The sequence below is a fragment of the Panthera onca genome, chromosome B4, assembly GCF_046562875.1.
Source record: "Panthera onca isolate mPanOnc1 chromosome B4, mPanOnc1 haplotype 2, whole genome shotgun sequence".
Taxonomy (NCBI): Eukaryota; Metazoa; Chordata; class Mammalia; order Carnivora; family Felidae; genus Panthera; species Panthera onca.
The window spans coordinates 16,028,226-16,046,104 of NC_138345.1; the positions used below are offsets into that span (position 1 = coordinate 16,028,226).

At 45.8% G+C, this 17,879-nt stretch overlaps 1 protein-coding gene across 1 annotated transcript in view; it reads right to left on the reverse strand.

Moving 5' to 3' along the window:
• ST8SIA6 (ST8 alpha-N-acetyl-neuraminide alpha-2,8-sialyltransferase 6) overlaps positions 1-17,879 on the reverse strand; it is a 151,415-nt gene that overhangs the window by 118,741 nt on the left and 14,795 nt on the right. The gene's annotated exons all lie outside the window — the stretch shown is intronic.

Consider the following 17,879-nt stretch of genomic DNA (forward strand, 5'->3'; position numbering starts at 1 on the left):
CAGGCACTTGGTTGGTGGCCACTGTTCTGTGTGGCCCCTTGAAAATGGAGAGCCCTCCCATGGCCATGCTACCGTGGGAGGATCTGTCACTTGGCAGTTCGAAGTGTAAACAAATGAACCTTGGCCTCACTGTTTGGTGTCTCTAGTGCACCCACAGCTTCTGCCAAGAACACGTCCTCTCAGACACCCTGAAGTCTGATTTGATAGGTTCCTGGATACTCTTGGTTCCTGGACAAAAACAGGAGAAGGACCCAGAAGCTTGCCTGGGTTTGAAAGCATGAAGTTGCATGGGTCACACCTATGAAAGTGGGCATGTGCCCCCAACCCAGTGATATAAAATTACTGAAGGAGGGGAGAAGCAGGACAGGACGAAGGGATGGGGGGAAGAAAGTCTACCAGGATACAGAGACGAGCAGGCAGGGTCCTGAAGCCTGACACCAGGGACCAGCCTGAGAGTGCAGGAGGCAGGGGTACGTTGAGATTAAATACTGGAGCCTACATGGCTCCTTTAGAAATGCAGATTCCTGGGACCCAGGCCCAGGGAATCTGATGCTATAGATCTGAGGTGGGGCCTAGGAATTCTCATTTTCAGTGAGCACCTCGAGTGATTGATTATGCCTGTGATTCTCAGTTTTAAAACTCTGCTAAAGGCTACAAAACTATGAGCTAGTGAAGGGAAGCCTTGACTGAGGGTTAGAGAAGCTCGGTGAGTAAGTAGCTTTTCTGGACCTCAGCTGGAAAATGACTAAGCAAACAGTTCTCAAACTCTTGTGCCATGGAACCCCTCCCTTTTTTTTTTTTACTAGTAAGATTTAATACCGATGCTTAATGTATCAAATTGATGAAACAGATCCATTTCGAACTGAAGCAGAGTGGGAAACTCGAAGTACCACCCGATCCCCACCCCCGCCTCACCCTGTCACGTTCCTCTGAGGAAGCTGGAGGCTCTCAGCATCTCTGGGCCAAGCAGCTTCCTGAGTCCATTCCAGTGAAGACGTGTGACTTGACAGAATGCCACATAATTAGGGGAAATATTTGTGGCCCTTGTTCTGAGGTCAGGTAGATTCCATCCCGAGATGGAGGTTAAAAAAAAAAGTCAGAGCATATATTTTAAACCACACTTATAACCTTTACATAAAAGGGTTTCTTCACAGTGCTGTTTTAAAGGTATTTTAAGCACATCACGTCAAGGTGTGACCAGAATAATGCTACACTGATTTGAAACCGGTCATTTTAGTAAGCAATGAGAGCTTAAAGCGGGGGTGGGGGGCGGGGGACTGTAATTGTGATTTATTTATATTTTTGAAAAAATACACTGAAGAAATTATAAACATAAACCAGAAGGACAGCAGAGGCCACAGAGGAGGAATCCAGAAAGCCAGTGCTGAGACCCTTTCTGTCACAGAAACATCCCCGCAGGAAGGCGTCCTGGTTCAAGTCCCAAGTCTTACACCTGCTACCTCTGTGATGTGGGGCAGATCGACTCAGTTCTTGGCACCCCATTTTCTTCAGCTGTAAAACAGGACGTGACTTGGCAAGTGTTCACGTGGTAGCTACGATGTGCCAGGTATTATTCTGGCTGCACGTGCAACAGCCAAAGAGTTCCTTACCCACATGAAGTGTATTTCTGAGCAAGAGGGGACAGGCAACAATAACTGATGTGAAACAGAGGGTAGGTCATAAGGTAAAAAGCAGCAGAGAGAAAAATAAGGCAGGGAGAAGGTAACCAGAGAGTAGGTGACCTGACAATCTGGAAAAGGGCATAAATGAAGGAACAGGTGGATAATTGGGGGTGAGGGTTAGGGATCGATGGTCTGGACAGAGGACACAGCCCAAGAAAAGGCACCAGAGCATGGCGTGTTCTAGAAGTGGGAAGATGCTCTGTGTAGCCAGAGTACAGGGAGCAAGGAGGAGACTTGAAAGGGACGAAGTCAGAGGCAGTGGGGCCAAATTTTATAATGACTCACGGGCCATTGAAAGGACTCTGGTTTTTGCTCCGGAGCTAGACAGGAAGTTGCTAGAAGAAAGTGATGTGATGGAGTTTACATTTAAAAAGACCACTCCGCTCACTGTTTTGAGAATCTGAGGTTTCACTCGAGAAGGGCACGGGTTCCAGTTCGGAGGCAATATAGCGATCCAGGCAGGACGGTGGATATGTGCCGTTTCTACCCCACCCGTGTGTCAGGATTTAAGGTGTGTAAAGATTAGTTTCAAAACACTGCATGTATTTAAGGCTTATTACTGTTGCCATCTTATGGCCTTTGCACTAGAAACACGCTAGCAGGAAAAAATACAGCCAACAAACAATTTTGTATTATGAGCTTGCGGGTGATGAGGAAGATGTCAAACAATCAACCCTAGATTGGTATTGTATTTAGAGCCTGTTTAATGGCCCACTGGAGACGGCAGACAGGGCACATCCCAACTTTTCTGGCTTCATGTGACCCAAGAAACTAACCGGTATTCTACATCTGGAAAAAAATAATATCCTCTCCTTTCCTCAACAGGACAACACATTCCACATCAACCTGTCAAACGCAAACACACACACACACACACACACACACACACACACACACACAGAACCTTGCTTTCATAACTGTTGAACACCGTCAGCGAAAATATCACCGGGCATCATTGACTTAGGTGTAAGTTAGATGGAAGTTCTAAGATACAGCTTTAACACTCAACTATTAATAATCAAAGAGATTCTAATTAAAGAGATACCATTTTCACCCATCAGATCCAGGTCTTTGTACCTTGGTCGAAACCCACAGAGTGTAAAACACCAAGAGCGAACCCCAGTGTAAACTGTGGACTTTGGGTGATTATAATGTGTCCATGTAGGTTCATCTATTGTAACAAACGTCCCACGCTGGTGGGGGATGTTGACAGTGGGGACGCTGTGCATGGGTGGGGCGGGGGAGGCGGGTCTATGGAAAATCTCTGTACCTTCCTTTCAATTTTGGTATGAATCTAAAACTGCTCCTTACAAATGTACATATTTAAGAAAAAAAACACACAAGGAGAAAAAAGGGAGATGTAATCACAATCCAGTATAAAACTCAGCTCTGAGCAATATTTACAGGCTCATGACAACATAAACTGAACATCAAATTCATTTAAAATTAATAAAACTAGGGGCAGCTGGGTGGCTCAGCCGGTTGAGCATCCAACTCTTGATTTCGGCTCAGGTCATGATCCCAGGGTCATGGGATAGAGCCCCACGTTGGGTTCCACTCTGAGCATGAAGCCTGCTTGGGATTCTCTCTCTTTCTCCCCCTCTCTCTCCCTCGGTCCCCCTCCCCCACTCGTGTTCTCTCTCTCTCTCTCTCTCTCTCTCTCTCTCTCTCAAACTAAAAAAAAAAATTAACAAAACTATATTAGGAAAGTGGGGAGAACGAGGTGTGAAGGGGTAAGGTGTGTGTGCATCTATTTGTCTCTTGGAGGGGGGATACAGAATAAGGGGACTAAACCTATTTCTGCCATAAACAGACTTCAATACAAAATTAAATTTAAAAATTCAATTATAAAACTAAATTAAATAAACTTTAACATTAATTAAATTTTATAAATGAAGAAGCAGAAGTGGAGGTGCATTGTTAAAAAATATCAAAAAAAAAAAAAAAAACAGGAGAAAAACAGCTAATGTGTTTGAAAGTTATTACCGCAGAGGTGGGGGGACAAAAAGGCAGGAATTGCTAATCTTCATTATGTCTCTCAGTCCTAATAAATGACACTTACATAAGGTGCCAGGTACTAACACTAGTCTAAGCCACAGATGTAATTGTTTTCTAGAAGAAAATATGTCATCACAGTCTGTGGCTTTTTAACTATTTAATACACTACTTAGAAAACAACAAAAATTGACTTAAAAATAGGGCACAGTGGCTCTCAAACTAGGTAATTTAATTACGGGACTCAGGGGTTTCTAAATTATAATACAAAGTTCAATTCCTATTGAGCACATATCATTAATGCTCTGCAACACCACAGACAGACACCCTGGCGTGAGGTGGCATTTGCTGAGAGCCCCACTCTGATACGAGATTCACTGTGGGGCTCACTGATTGGGTATTTCCTCCACACCCCGCTCTGATGAAACATGGGAGAATAAATGCATGAGAACTGAGTGCATCCCGTTATCTCATTTGATCCCCTACCACCTGGAGAGGCAGGCATAGGCTGTCTGTGAGAAGGCAGGTAAATGTCCCAAGGTCACAGTTAGGACGGTGCGATGGACTGAATACCCATGTCTCCCCAAAACTCATATGCTGACGTCCCAACCCCCAATGTGATGGTCTTTGGAGACGGGCCTTTGGGAGGTAATTTGGTTTAGATGAGGTCATGCCCCTGGGGTTCTGATCCGATGGGATTAGTGTCTTGTAAGAAAAGACACCAGGAATACCTGGGTGGCTCAGCCGGTTAAGTGTCCATCCAACTCCTGATCTCAGCTCGGGTCATGATTTCAAGGTTCGTGAGTTCAAGCCCTGCATCGGGCTCTGGGCTAATAGTGTGGAGCCTGTTTGGGATTCTGTCTCCTCTTCTCTCTGCCCCTCCCCTGCTTGTGCACACACTCTCTCTCTCTGAAAATAAATAAATAAACTCAAGAAAATTTAAGAAAAAGAAAAGACACCAGAGAGCTGTCTCTCTCTACCTCTGTCTCTATTTCTTTTTCTATCTCTGTCTCTAGCTCTATCTCTGTGTCTGTCTCTACCTCCCTCTCTCTTTCTCTCTCTGCCATGTGAGCACAGAGCAAGAAGGCAGCCACGTACAAGCCAGGAAGATAGCCTTAACCAGAACCCAACTCTGCTGACACCCTGACCTTGGACTTCCAGCATCTGGAACTTTAAGAAATAAATGTCTATGGTTTAAACAGCCACCCAGTCTGTGGTATTTTGCTACGGCAAATACACTGTTTAAACCACCCAGTCTGTGGTATTTTGCTATGGCAAATACACACACACACACACACACACACACACACACACACACACACACACACCATTCAGAACTGCAACCATTAGACGATGGCCGCTCTAGCTCTCCAGAAGTATCCCACGGAAACCCCCTGACACCCAGCTAGTCTCTCCAGGCATCAGCTATGAGAAACCAAACGAACTGCACTCACCTTGAGAAAATGTGAATTTCCAGAACTATGTAAACATCTGCCACCTCAACCTAGTTCTTAGGATTTTTTCCATGAAAGTCGCCCTCCCACCTTACAAATACCACACATCAATTCAGGTCACTGGAAGTATAGGCAAACCTCATTATATGATCCCTCAGAACGACCAACCTTCACTGGCTCCCCGGTTTTGTTGATGTGTCCGTGTTGTGGGCAGAATTGTGTCCCCACCCCTCAAAATTCATGTGTTGAAATCCTAACCCCCAGTACCTCAGAATATTACCTTTTTTGGGGATAAAACCTTTCAAGGGGAGATTAAGTTAAAATGAGGCAAGTGGGACACAGATATGTCCAGAGAGAAGACCACGAGAGGACACAGGGAGAGATGGCCGCCTACAAACCAAGGAGAGAGGCCTGGAACGGACCCTTCCCTCACAGCCTCAGAAGGAACCACCCTGCCCACACCGTGATTCAATTTCTTGCCTCAATAACTGAATTACACAAAAATGAATGAGAAAATACATTCCTGCTGCGAAAGTCCTCCAGTCTGTGGAACTCTGTTACAGCAGCCATAACAGACTAATACAGCCCATGAGTGCACACATCCGTGATCAGGCTCTTTTCACCCCCCACCGCCGCTCAATCACAAAGACTTGAGGACTCAGCCTCCTCAAGCTGCTCCTCACATTGCTGTCCACTCCCATCACTTGGCTTTTAACTCAGGCCCATCCTAGTTTCTGGCTGTGACGGCCTCCTGACTGGTTTCTCCGTTCTTTCCCCTTTCCACCTATCATCTGTACACGGGGGATGTTCACAACAGACCCCACCCACACAGAAATAGGTGCCAAGTGCCTGGTGCCAGACAGGGTACCAGTCATGCACGTGCCTGCCCAACCAGGTGGCCACCCCTGGTGTCCCCGGGAGAAGGGGCAGAGGCCAGGGCGGCCCTACCCCGGCCCCAGAGTCGCTTTCCCGATCACAAAGCTTAGCATGTGGCCCCCTCCTGAAAGCCCTTCAGCGGCTCCCGCACCCTGTGTTACCTGGCCAGGAGCACGCCTTTGCTCTGCGGTCCCATGTCCCCCACCCCACGCTGACACCCCGGGCTCCGGCCACCCTGGAGTCCCGGCTTCACGGGCACACCGCGTTCATACGTCTCCAAGCCTTGGTATATGTCATGAATGTCTGCTTCCCTCTGCCCACTCGTGGAATTTCCACTTCTGCACCCTCATCTGTCCAGCCACCCCTGGGCCGCCGCCCTGTCCTGGAGACATGTCTCCACGACAACACTTGCAGTGGGTGGTCCTCATGGGCGCTTGCGGCTCCCTCTCGAGGCTGGGGCTCCTCGGGAGCAGTGACTGACGCTTATTCAGGGCTGTCAGGGCCTCTGGGGACCAGAGTGGGGCCTCGGAAAACGTCTGGAGATTACAGGATTGATGTGCTTTGCCACAACCACGAGCTGAACTTAGCAAATGCCTCCCTAAGGAAAGAAGGCCGTTTTTACCCAAATCGAATTAGGCACCGCCCGCAGATCCACCCCTCCTGGCACCCAGCTCTAAGAGGAGAGCACAGGTTTCCCGCAGCATAAATATCCGCCGAATGGATGAATGAAGCCATTAATAACCTTCGGCTGTGTGTGGGAATCGGTGCTGCTGGGAAGAATGTTTTCAAAAGAAAAGAAAATCACCTCTGTGAGTGAGTCAGGATAAAATCGTTTAGATACAAATATAGTCCTTTCTTAGGGGACTTGCTCTCGGTGAAGTTCCTGGGGTGTAGTGGATGTGTGTGTGTGTTCCCTGGGCCCTCCTCGGCAGGCTCTCCGGTCTCCCAAGGGTGGCCAACAGAGCGGGAATAGAGAGAGAACCCACACCCCTGACTATGGGGGGCGGGGGAGACACACGCATGCATACAGGCGCACACGTGGGCACAACGGGAATTCTGTAAAGCTTGGGAGGGCTAAGTTGCCTGAGTGGGTTGGTTCCAGCTTGGGCAAAGGAAATAACGGGGTCTCAGTGCACTTCCTCTGGCCCAGTCTGTGGTTTCCCCGCAGCCTGAGAGGGCTGCCTTCCAGAGGACGTGGGCACCCGGAGGCATCCGCAGCCCTTGAGGTCGGGCCCAGACCGCCCACCCATGCAGATCCAGACGGCTCTCCTCCGGCCGGGCTGCGCACCTTCCAGACAGAGGACAGCCCACTGGCCCAGGGACGTTTTCCAAGAGCGCCCTGGGGCCCGGAGCAGCTCCCTGGGGCGCAGAGATGTGGGACCGCTGGTGAGCCACTGAGACGACCCACTCCAGGCACGCTCTGCTCTGTGTCCCCCCCCCCCCCCCCCGCCCTGCTTCGGCACACCTGACTTCACCAAGAATGACCTTGGGGTCTGAAGGGACTCAAAGCTCACCCTCGGGCCAGTCCCCTGCCTTCCAGGGCTGTGAAGCCTCCCGGGCTCCCACCCCCACATGTCCCCGAGGCCCTCCGTCCCAGCAAGTCTCAGTCACGCGTGACCACTCCCTGTCATTCTCTCCCACCGCGCCCTAGATGACCAGCAAGATCACCCTGCATTAACGAGGACACATTGCGACTTGCCCCTGCTTCTCCGCCTGGAGCACAACCTGGGACATGAGTCAGCTGCCCCTTCCAGCACTGTGGCCTGGGACCACTGCCTAAACCCTCCGGGTCTCAGTTTCTCCTTCTGTAAAATGGGAATGCTAACAGTCCTGCAGAACACCGTCGCTGGGACAATGAAATGAAGTCAGACTCATAAAGCTGCTAACGCTGGGCACATCATTACAGCCCAAGAAACCGCTAAACCTCTCGGATGCTGTTGAGCTTGACAGAGAGACGTATGCATCCCAGGCGCCCACATTTGGGTGATTATTCTCTATCTTAAATAAATAGCATTTCAAACCTGACTTGAACTGCATAGAAAACACGACAAAAAAATGTAGGAAATCCGCATGCGAAGGGGGAACTTGTCACGTTTTGTGTCATCCTTACCTCACAATATTGTGGGTTACCTAAGAAGACTTTCCGAATTGGGGGCTCTTCAGAAATACTTAAACCCTCTGCATATCCCAGTAACACAGCCCTCACATACTTCAGCGTCCTGTATTTAAAACACACACACACACACACACACACACACACACACACACCTGCATAAAGCTTACACAGCTCAAAGCGGCCACAAACATGCATTTTCTCACGAGATTTCCCGCACATAAAAAATTTCGAGTGCACAATTCAATGACATTCCGTAACTTGATGGAGGTAAACCACCACCAGTTTTATCACAACCCAGTGCTCAAAGATTTCTGTCTCCCCAAAGAGATCCCTCGTTCCTAATTTGTACCCCACCCCCACCCCCCTCAGACAACCACTGATGGGGTTTTTACCTCTGTGTCCTACAGGATTTTGTGTCTGGCTTCTTCCACTTAGCATAATGTTTTCTTCCACGTTGCAGGGTGTCATATTTCATACCTTTTTGTTGCTAATTAGCATTGCATGTATAGATACGCTGTATTTTGTTGATCCATTCACTGGCTGATGAATGTCTGGATTGTTTCCATTGTCTGGATATTATAACTAATGTTGCCATAAATATTCACATGCAAGTCCTTTGTATGGACACATGCCTTTTTTTTCTTTTGGGTAGGTATCTCAGAGTGAAATTCCTGGGTCACGTGACGAGTTTATGTTTAATTGTGAGAAGCCTTCACTTTTCCAGAGTAGTTTCACTTGGACTTCCACTGATGATTGGTTGAGTGCCAGCAACCTTAAGGCTCTTGCCTGTGTCCTGAACAATCCTGACAGCTCATTCCACTACCACCTCCACCCCCAGTGTGTCCTCGATGGCACCAGGCAAACAGGGAAGCAGAGCTATCACCATAGGCTGGCCTGTTAAAGCCCACCGCCCGAGGGAAAATGGTCCCTTAGAACACCAAGAGCACCAAATGTCTTTGCGGCTCCTTCTGCCCTTGCTTTGCTATAGAGATCCTGGTCTCAGGGTTACCGAGGGATTCACACTTGGTGCCCAGAAGCTAAACCTCAAATGCTAACCAGCCCTAAACGCTTTTCCTCCTCACCTACTAAGGATCACATGGAAACCAATGAGTTCGTGAGCCAATATAAAGATCCCCGACAAAGATGGATCCTCCTTAGTTCTCCAGTATTTCAACAAATGCCCAAGAGTGACAAAGGCCAACGAGTGAGACCGAGATTCCTGAGACAAGAAGGCTTGTAACGATTATCCTGGGGATGATAACTTCCTGGAGGGAGACCCCTGGAGTGGTTGATCTAGTTAATGTACTTGATTCTGTCCCCATTTCTTCACCATTACAGACACTTGTACATTCACCTTTGAGGTGTCCCAATGTACTAAATTACCGAGGGGGCACTCCATCTTCATACCATTTATGCAGACAGAATCTTCACAGGCTTGCTCTGTTCTCAAGCACCCCAGCTGTGCCCTTACTCTGACAACATCCTACTGAGGGGAGAACTCATAAAGCTACTACACAAGACATTCGAATGCAGTCTGTACTTAAGCTACCTGCAGTTGGGTCACTGCATCCCAAGAGATCCACTTGAGATTTACGGGCATCATTTGGTCCCCAGAAGACCACTATATACCAGATTCAGTCAATAACCCTATCCCAGAACTCTCAAACAAGCCCAACAACGACTTGCCTACTTGGCTTCTAGAAGCAATTATCTTCCCCAGCTACATGTTTCATTAAAACCTACTAAGGCAGTCCCAAGAAAATCATCTCAAATGGAATGAATGCCACCCCAACAACTGGCCCTGGAAGCCACCCAAAAGACTAACAATGCCACTAGTCCTATCTGGTGATTCCTATACTGTGGAAGCCCTAGTCACTAATTCTCATGTTTTCTAGAATCTCCTTGCCCAAGTCCATGGGTCCAAGAAAGATCGTCCCTTCCCTGGTCTTCTTGGCCATTTGCAGGGTCTCGAGTCCAGGAGAAAGGGAATCCATTCATTTTATGGACAAGAGCAACACCATCACACGTGATGGAATGCACTGGAGGCTGCTTTTTTCTATCCCATTGCTAAGACTCAGTTGATAAAGGATGGGGATCCAAAGGTTGGTCACTTTGGCACTGGAGGATTCCCTCAATGAAGGTAAATTCATTACCCATATTCTTACAGACTCTTGGGTAGTAGCTAACGGCCTCACTGTTTGGTCTAACCAACAGGCACAAAGTAGATTTCACATTCAGGATTGTTCCCTCTGGGGTCTTCCACACTGGGAATATACAGCTGTTCACACCTCACATACCACAATTAGAGTCTGCCGTGTCTCACCTAATACTCAAGGTCTCATGGAGAAGGCTCAGTGTGAAGCTATAGCTGACCAACTAGCTCACATTTCTTAAGTAAATTCATATAGTACCCCCATTCCCTGGGCCTAAAGGCCCAGTCATTGTGGCCTTTGGACTCTTTAAACATGAGGCTGAATACCATGGCATCCCCATGCCCCTGGCTTTAGCCAAAACCCTAACCTCCCAATTGATTTCGCGCCATTTTGTGTCCTGGCATCATGGCCGATGAGGATCATCTCAAGGAGCGAATGCTCCTTTGCTCATTAGCAAACGGATTTCATTGGGCTTTTGCCCAAATCTGCAGGCACAAATCACTATGCCCTCACAACGATGAACAAGTCTGTGGGCTCACGTTGGGCTTATTCTTCCCCGCATGCTAGTGCTGACACCACTATCGTAAGTCTCACCAAAACTCTGTTAGTTCTCTTTGGGCCCCCAGATATGATCCACTGTGACTGGAATAAACACTACTCATTCAGTGTAGACATGGCTCTTAAGACATTATTGGGAATTCCACTCTTCTTATGTATCTTGGTTTAAAAGGATGTTCCAGGGGCGCCTGGGTGGCTCAGTCGGTTAAAGCGTCTGACTTCAGCTCAGGTCATGATCTTACGGTTCGTGAGTTCGAGCCCCGCGTCGGGCTCTGTGCTGACAGCTCGGAGCCTGGAGCCTGGAGAGTGTTTCCCTCTCTCTCTGCCCCTCCCCTGTTCATGCTCAGTCTCTCTCTGTCTCAAAAATAAATAAAACGTTAAAAAAAAATTTTTTAATAAAAAAAAATAATAATAAATAAATAAATAAAAGGATGTTCCAGCAGAAGCCACTCAGTATAAACTTGAGTAGCCCTGAACTTTTGTTTTGAACATGCATTTTTTTTTAAATCCTTACATATTGAAATATACATTTAAATAAAAAGTTTCCAGTGCTCTGTGACTTTACAAAGAATCTTCAAACCCCACAGAAGCAGGGGTTCTCAGCTGGGCTACAGGAATATGTGATCACTAATGTCTAAATTTTTTATTAGAAAAAATTCCCCTAAGTACAAGTATCATAAGACAATGTCTGTTTATTCAAATTCTGTATTAATCTCAATTTCCCATTTACGAAATAATTAGAGATCTGAGTTTTCAATCTTGCAGGCTTAATCCATCTTCCTCTAATCACCAACTTTATTTTATATACTTACAAGCGTGCAACTATAAAATCAGGTTTTATCACTGATATTTTACCATGTGAAACTCACTATGTGTCTCTCTCAAAATGCAATATGATAAAGTATAGCCCCCAAAACCTAGTGCTGTTATTGAAACAAGGAAAGAAGACTCAAATCCCAACACGTTGGAGTTCCAGATTATAATGGGGATACCACGGTGAAAGAAACAGACAAGGCACATACCTCACCAAACTTCAATCTATTACATGAATAATATTCCCTAGACACAGAAAACATGAGTACTTTGGTATCCCCAAAATGAAAGGGGAGTGTGAGATGAATTGCCAAATCAAAGACACAAAAATCTGTCTGCAAACTTGATGCTCAAAGAGTAAAGCTGTGCTGACAAATATAAACATGCAAAATCTGGGTCTTCCCCTAAAATATTAAAGTAGCAAATATACTATAAAATACATACCAAAGCAAAACACAAATCATTGGGATCACCCATTATACCCCCCAGAGTAAGGAAATCAGGAGATACAATCTCAAAAAAAAATACAGTTGACCCTTGAACGACACAGCATTAGGGGTGCCAACCCCTGTGTACTCACAGATCCATACAGAACTTTTGATTCTCCACAAACTTAACTACAATAGCCTAGTGTTGACCAGAAGTCTTACGGGTAACGGTCCAGCAACTGTTATGTGTTTATATGTTCTATGTATTATGTCCTGTGTGGAAATTAACAAAGGGAAACCACAATAGAATGTACCTAGGAGGCTGGCAGGGGGAGCACCCATGCCCTACCTCCTGCGGTCAACTGCACATCCAACAGGAAGAGACGAACCTTGCACATGGATACCACTTTACTATGCTGCCTGAGCAAGAAAAGCTTACCTCTTCCTGCTGGCAACAACCCAGCCAATGGGAGAGTCACAACTCAGCCAATGAAAAGCCACTATACTTCTAGCTCCCAGTTTACTCCAATGGGCTTTCGGTTTACAACAGCATTATCAACTCCACCCCCTCCTCTATAAAAGGGCATGCTTCTCCTTTGTTCAGTGGACTTGCCTAACTAAGGTGTGTAGGCTTGCTTGTCCTTGGTTGCAATTCTCGGCTACTCCAGACTAAACCCATTTTGGCTGATAAGGTAACTGGCAGTTTTAGTTTGAAGGTTACCAACTGCATTCTTCAAATAAAGCACGCTAGATCAAAGAAAATGGTATTAAGAAAATCATAACGAAGAGGAAGTATATTTACAGTACTATACTGTATTTATTTTTTAAAAAATCGCATATAAGTGCATGCACAGATTTCAAACCCATGCTAGTCCAGAAGTGACTGACTGTATATGGCACATTGAATATACCCCCCCAAGGCAGCATGTAAGGTCACCACTTGCCTTCCAACTGAGATTCTAGCAACTAGTGAGAGCTCTTAATCATTTTCAAAGTTAATGGACCTCACAACTCACAATTCCAGTTTTCTGGAATGCCAGTTTAAAAATTATATGTAAGGGGCGCCTGGCAGCTTAGTCAGTTAAGCGTCCAACTTCTGCTCAGGTCATGATCTCACAGTTCGTGGCTTCGAGCCCCACATTGGGCTCTGTGCTGAATGCTTGCCCAGAGCCTGAAGCCTGCTTCAGATTCTGTGTCTCCCTCTCTCTCTGCCCCTCCCGCACTTCTGTTCTTGCCCTCTCTCTCTCTCTCTCTCAAAAATAAAAAATAAACATGAAAAAATTGTTTAATCATGTTTGGGAATCTTAGTGTTTTTATACTTACTTACTGTAACTAACAAGGTAATGGAAATTATTTTACAGTGATTTCAAAAAGCACAGGTTATGCCCTATAAAATTATCTTCAGAAATAATTACGCCCATGGATATGAAGGTTCCCAAGAATTACTGACTGATTATCCAAAGCATGTACAAAGCATTCTTCATACTTCCTGAAACAAAGCTGTTGTTGTTGTTGTTCTTAATCTGTGAAGGGGAGGGGCGCCTGGGTGGCTCAGTCGGTTAAGCGTCCGACTTCGGCTCAGGTCATGATCTCGCCGTCCGTGAGTTCGAGCCCCGCGTCGGGCTCTGGGCTGACGGCTCAGAGCCTGGAGCCTGTTTCCGATTCTGTGTCTCCCTCTCTCTCTGCCCCTCCCCTGTTCATGCTCTGTCTCTCTCTGTCTCAAAAATAAATAAACGTAAAAAAAAAAAATCTGTGAAGGGGAGCAAATTTTGCCACCCCAAGATATGCCTCTTTGACATATTATTTTAAGCTGGTTATTTTTAGGAAAGGACAGATCCAGATGAAGCTCAGAAAACTGAATACAAGTTACCCTTTTGTAAAAGACATTTACATTTATAAGACAAAATCTCCATTTGTAAGGGTATCTCCCTCCCTCTAGCAAGAAAAGGAGGATAACTCAATCTCTAGAAACTCTCAGGCCACAACTTAAATCTGCACAACCCTACCCTTGTTTCTAGTGCTTTTCCTGATCAGTGTCTGCCCAAAACTGAATCCCCAACCCCAACATCTTTTGCCTTTAGCCGAAGATGGTATTTAACGTGCTGGCTCTGGCCACTTTGGAGGGTTACTCAGTTTTTCTGGGTCTCTCCCATATACATGCTACCAAACTTTTGCTTTTCTCCTGTTAACCTGTTGCAAATCAATTATTTAACCAACCAAGAAACCCAGAAGGGAAGAAAGGAAAACTTTTCCACTGCTCCCTTTGAGAGTACAGGCAAGACAGATCTAAGTGTCCTCACAGAGAGCAAGATGGAGTCACTCCTGGTCAAGCGGTGACTCATGTCAAGCAGTAGGTAAGCAGCCAAGAGCGGTGCACCTGAGACCAGATATCACCAAAACCAGGACAGGTGGCCAACACCCAGAAATGATGACCAGCAGAACGTGAAGAGGACTGCAAAGGCCCAAGATGGATGAAACTCCTGGGAGGACTTTTGCAGCCAACTGTCAGACTCACATCTGACCATGCTGAAAAGGCCACTTCCGCCAACAACTCTGTCCAAGTAATCTCTGAACATAACAGAGATCATCCACTGCTTGAACATAAGAAGCAGTAAGCTCCAAGAGCTGATCTGGGCCACACCAAGTCCTCGTCCAACTGTGCACTCACGGACTGACTTCGCACTGGGCTTAATTCCTACCCCTGGTTTATCTTGTGGGTTGTGTGCCGTTGTGTCGGGCTTTGCTTTGTGTGAAGTGGATGAAGCCAAGTTAAATGCACAATGAAATGTCATTGAGTTTGGAATCCTGAACCTGCTTTACAATTATGTTAACCTTGTTTTATGACTGAACAAAGCTGATGTTGTGGGAAGACATGACTCATCACAGCGCACTCACGACAGACCTAGATTAGCTAGCTTCCTAAGTGTGTATAGATAAATATGCTAAAACAGTAATAATATTTTTTAATTTTTCTTAATGTTTACTTTTGAGAGAGAGAGAGAGAGAAAGCTAGGGAGGGGCAGAGAGAGAGGGAGACACAGAATCCAAAGCAGGCTCCAGGCTCTGTGCTGACAGCTCAGAGCCTGACGCAGGACTCGAACCCATGAACTGTGAGATCATGACCTGAGCCAAAGTTGGATGCTTAACAGATTGAGCCATGCAGGCACTCCCAAACACAATTTAAAACTTTTTTTTAATGTTTATTTATTTTTTGAGAGACAGGGTGAGACAGAGCATGAGCAGGGGAAGGGCAGAGAGAGGGAGACACAGAATTTGAAGCAGGCTCCAGGCTCTGAGCTGTCAGCACAGAGCCCAATGCGGGGCTCGAACCCAAGGACTGTGAGATCATGACCTGAGCTGAAGCCGGACGTTTAACCGACTGAGCCACCCAGATCCCCCAGTAATCATATTCTTAATGGTAACAGCAGCTATAAAACCATACATCAAGACACAAGAACACTTTTCTCAAGTTTATTCATGGCGTCACTCGCTCTTTAAAGGGCTTCTTTTTCTGCCCCCAAAGGAGAGGCTGTAGAAACCTTTGCACCCTGAAACTGCAGAGCAGCTAATATTAGTGACTCTAAAAAGAATCACTGCACCTGGCCGATGAGAGATATATTTATTTCCTTTTCTTCTCTTCAAATCCTTCTGCTGTGCCCAGGCTTCTCCTCTCTTTAGTCCTCTGTTAGCACCTAATCTCTCAAAATGTTTGCTCTTTTCCATAACTCTTAAAGAAAATCTTCATTCCTACTACCAGGAAGTCAGACTTATTCTGCTGGTGTTTCAAATTCGTCCTGAGGCTTATTGGCTCAAGGAAAACGTCTCTGAAAGGCACACCGAATTAATATACAAGGGCCAGACGACTCATGGGGCCACCCTAGTTGCTGTTTCAGGGGAACCACCTTCACTGTGACATACATGTGTGAACGTTATTTCTGCTGGAGGTTGCTTCTCAAGCCAGGAGGAGAAACCCCCAGCCTTCTGGTGAAGAAAGGCCCTGAAAAGGAAATTGTGGAGTTATATGAGCCTAACCGAAAATATAAGTCCACCTCCCATCCCGGCTTTCCTGCCTACGTGGCAAGGAGCCCACGGAAGGCCAACACTGCCTGCAGCCCGTGTCCTACCCCCCTCCCTGGGACAGCTCCCCTGGACAATTGTGGCCCACAGCTTTACCAGATGACAGGAAAGCCAGGAGATAGGTGATCAATATCAGAGCAGAAGTGAACTCCCAGTAAGCCTTGAAAAGAATGGCTCCAATTAGGACACAGGATGAGGGAGTAGAAAAAGAGGCAGAATACAAGATTTAAAGCCTCATTTCAAATTATTTCAGAAACTAGACTCAAGGCAACTTTAAAATGTACTCAATTTTTAAAATCAGGATACACACAGTATCATTACTCCTAAAAGCAAAGGAGTAAAGATACCAAAGTGAATTATATTGTTCTCAAAAATAAAATCCAATAGCCTTCATCTATTTGGAGGGTGGGGTAGAGAGGAAAGGGGTAAAAGAGAGTGAAAAGCAGCTGTTGCAGAGTTATGTTTAGCTCTATGGCCCTTTTACAAGCCCTAGTTCACACTTATCTTGGATTTCTGAAGCTCACAATTATGATCCCTGTGTGAACATAGACAACAACAAAAAGTCGAATAAAACATTAGTACAACTTTCAGTTTGAGGCAGCAAAGAGCAAAAAGTGCCTGATTCTCTCTCTTCCAGACTATTTACATTCTTACGAAAGTACACAAGTCTACACAAAATGACAACTGCACATTGTGACGGCAACAGATAGCTGCTTCAGAAATTTGTCAGATTCCGGGGAGAAATACTGTTAACAAGAGGGTATATGGAACCACACGGAGAAATTACCAGCAGCTGATGAATCAGCAGGTCCGGGGAGAAAAAAATTAGGGTGGTTTTGATCTTTCTCCCACTGTCTACCTTTCTTTACCTGAGCAAAGAGAGCCTGCCCCAACCAGAAAATCAGGTGGCTGTTCCCACACAAGAAGGACCTGTTTCCGGAGACAGCGGAGGCTGTTTGAATGCTGATGTGCCAAGTACTCATTCATTATTCCCTTTCTACATTCTCTTGAGATTATATCTATACATATTATTGTATTGTATTATATTATATTATATTATATTATATTATATTATATTATATTATATTATATTAATTATATTATAACACTGAAGGAATGGGACAGGAAAGGGAATCAGTCACCATACCCTGGAATGTAAAGGAGGTGGCAGCTATGAGGAGAGCTCCAGGACCCCAGCCCTCTCTGGATTTCAGGTGATATTTGGCATGCACTACTCCTCTCGGCAGCAAAAGTCCAGGTCGTTTAGGATAACTTAAGAACACATGCACTTTCTGGCAGTCATGAGATCAACACATGAGAACGAGACAGATTTGAGGCTCTGTCTTTAAAAAACTCAAATTAGTAAACTTTATGTTACTTGTATTTTACCACAATTTATTTTTAATTTGAGTTTTAAAAAAACAGACATTTGTTTATGCGCTATATGGCTCAGCCTCTCACCTGGTGTGTGCTCTAAGAAGGGTAATCTTTCAGCCCCTGGTAGGAGCCAAAAGGAGTTCTAAGATATCCTGTCTGACGAGCACAAGGCTAGAGAGAGGCCTTCTCATGCAGAGATATCTAAATCAAAAAGAAGCCAAAAAAAAAAAAAAAAACCCACAAAACAAAATATAAAACGTGTTAAAAGATTCTCTAACTGGATCCCTCTGGAAGATGGAAGCAGAGTAGGGGGACCCTAGGCTTGTCTCTTCTCAGGAACACAACTAGAT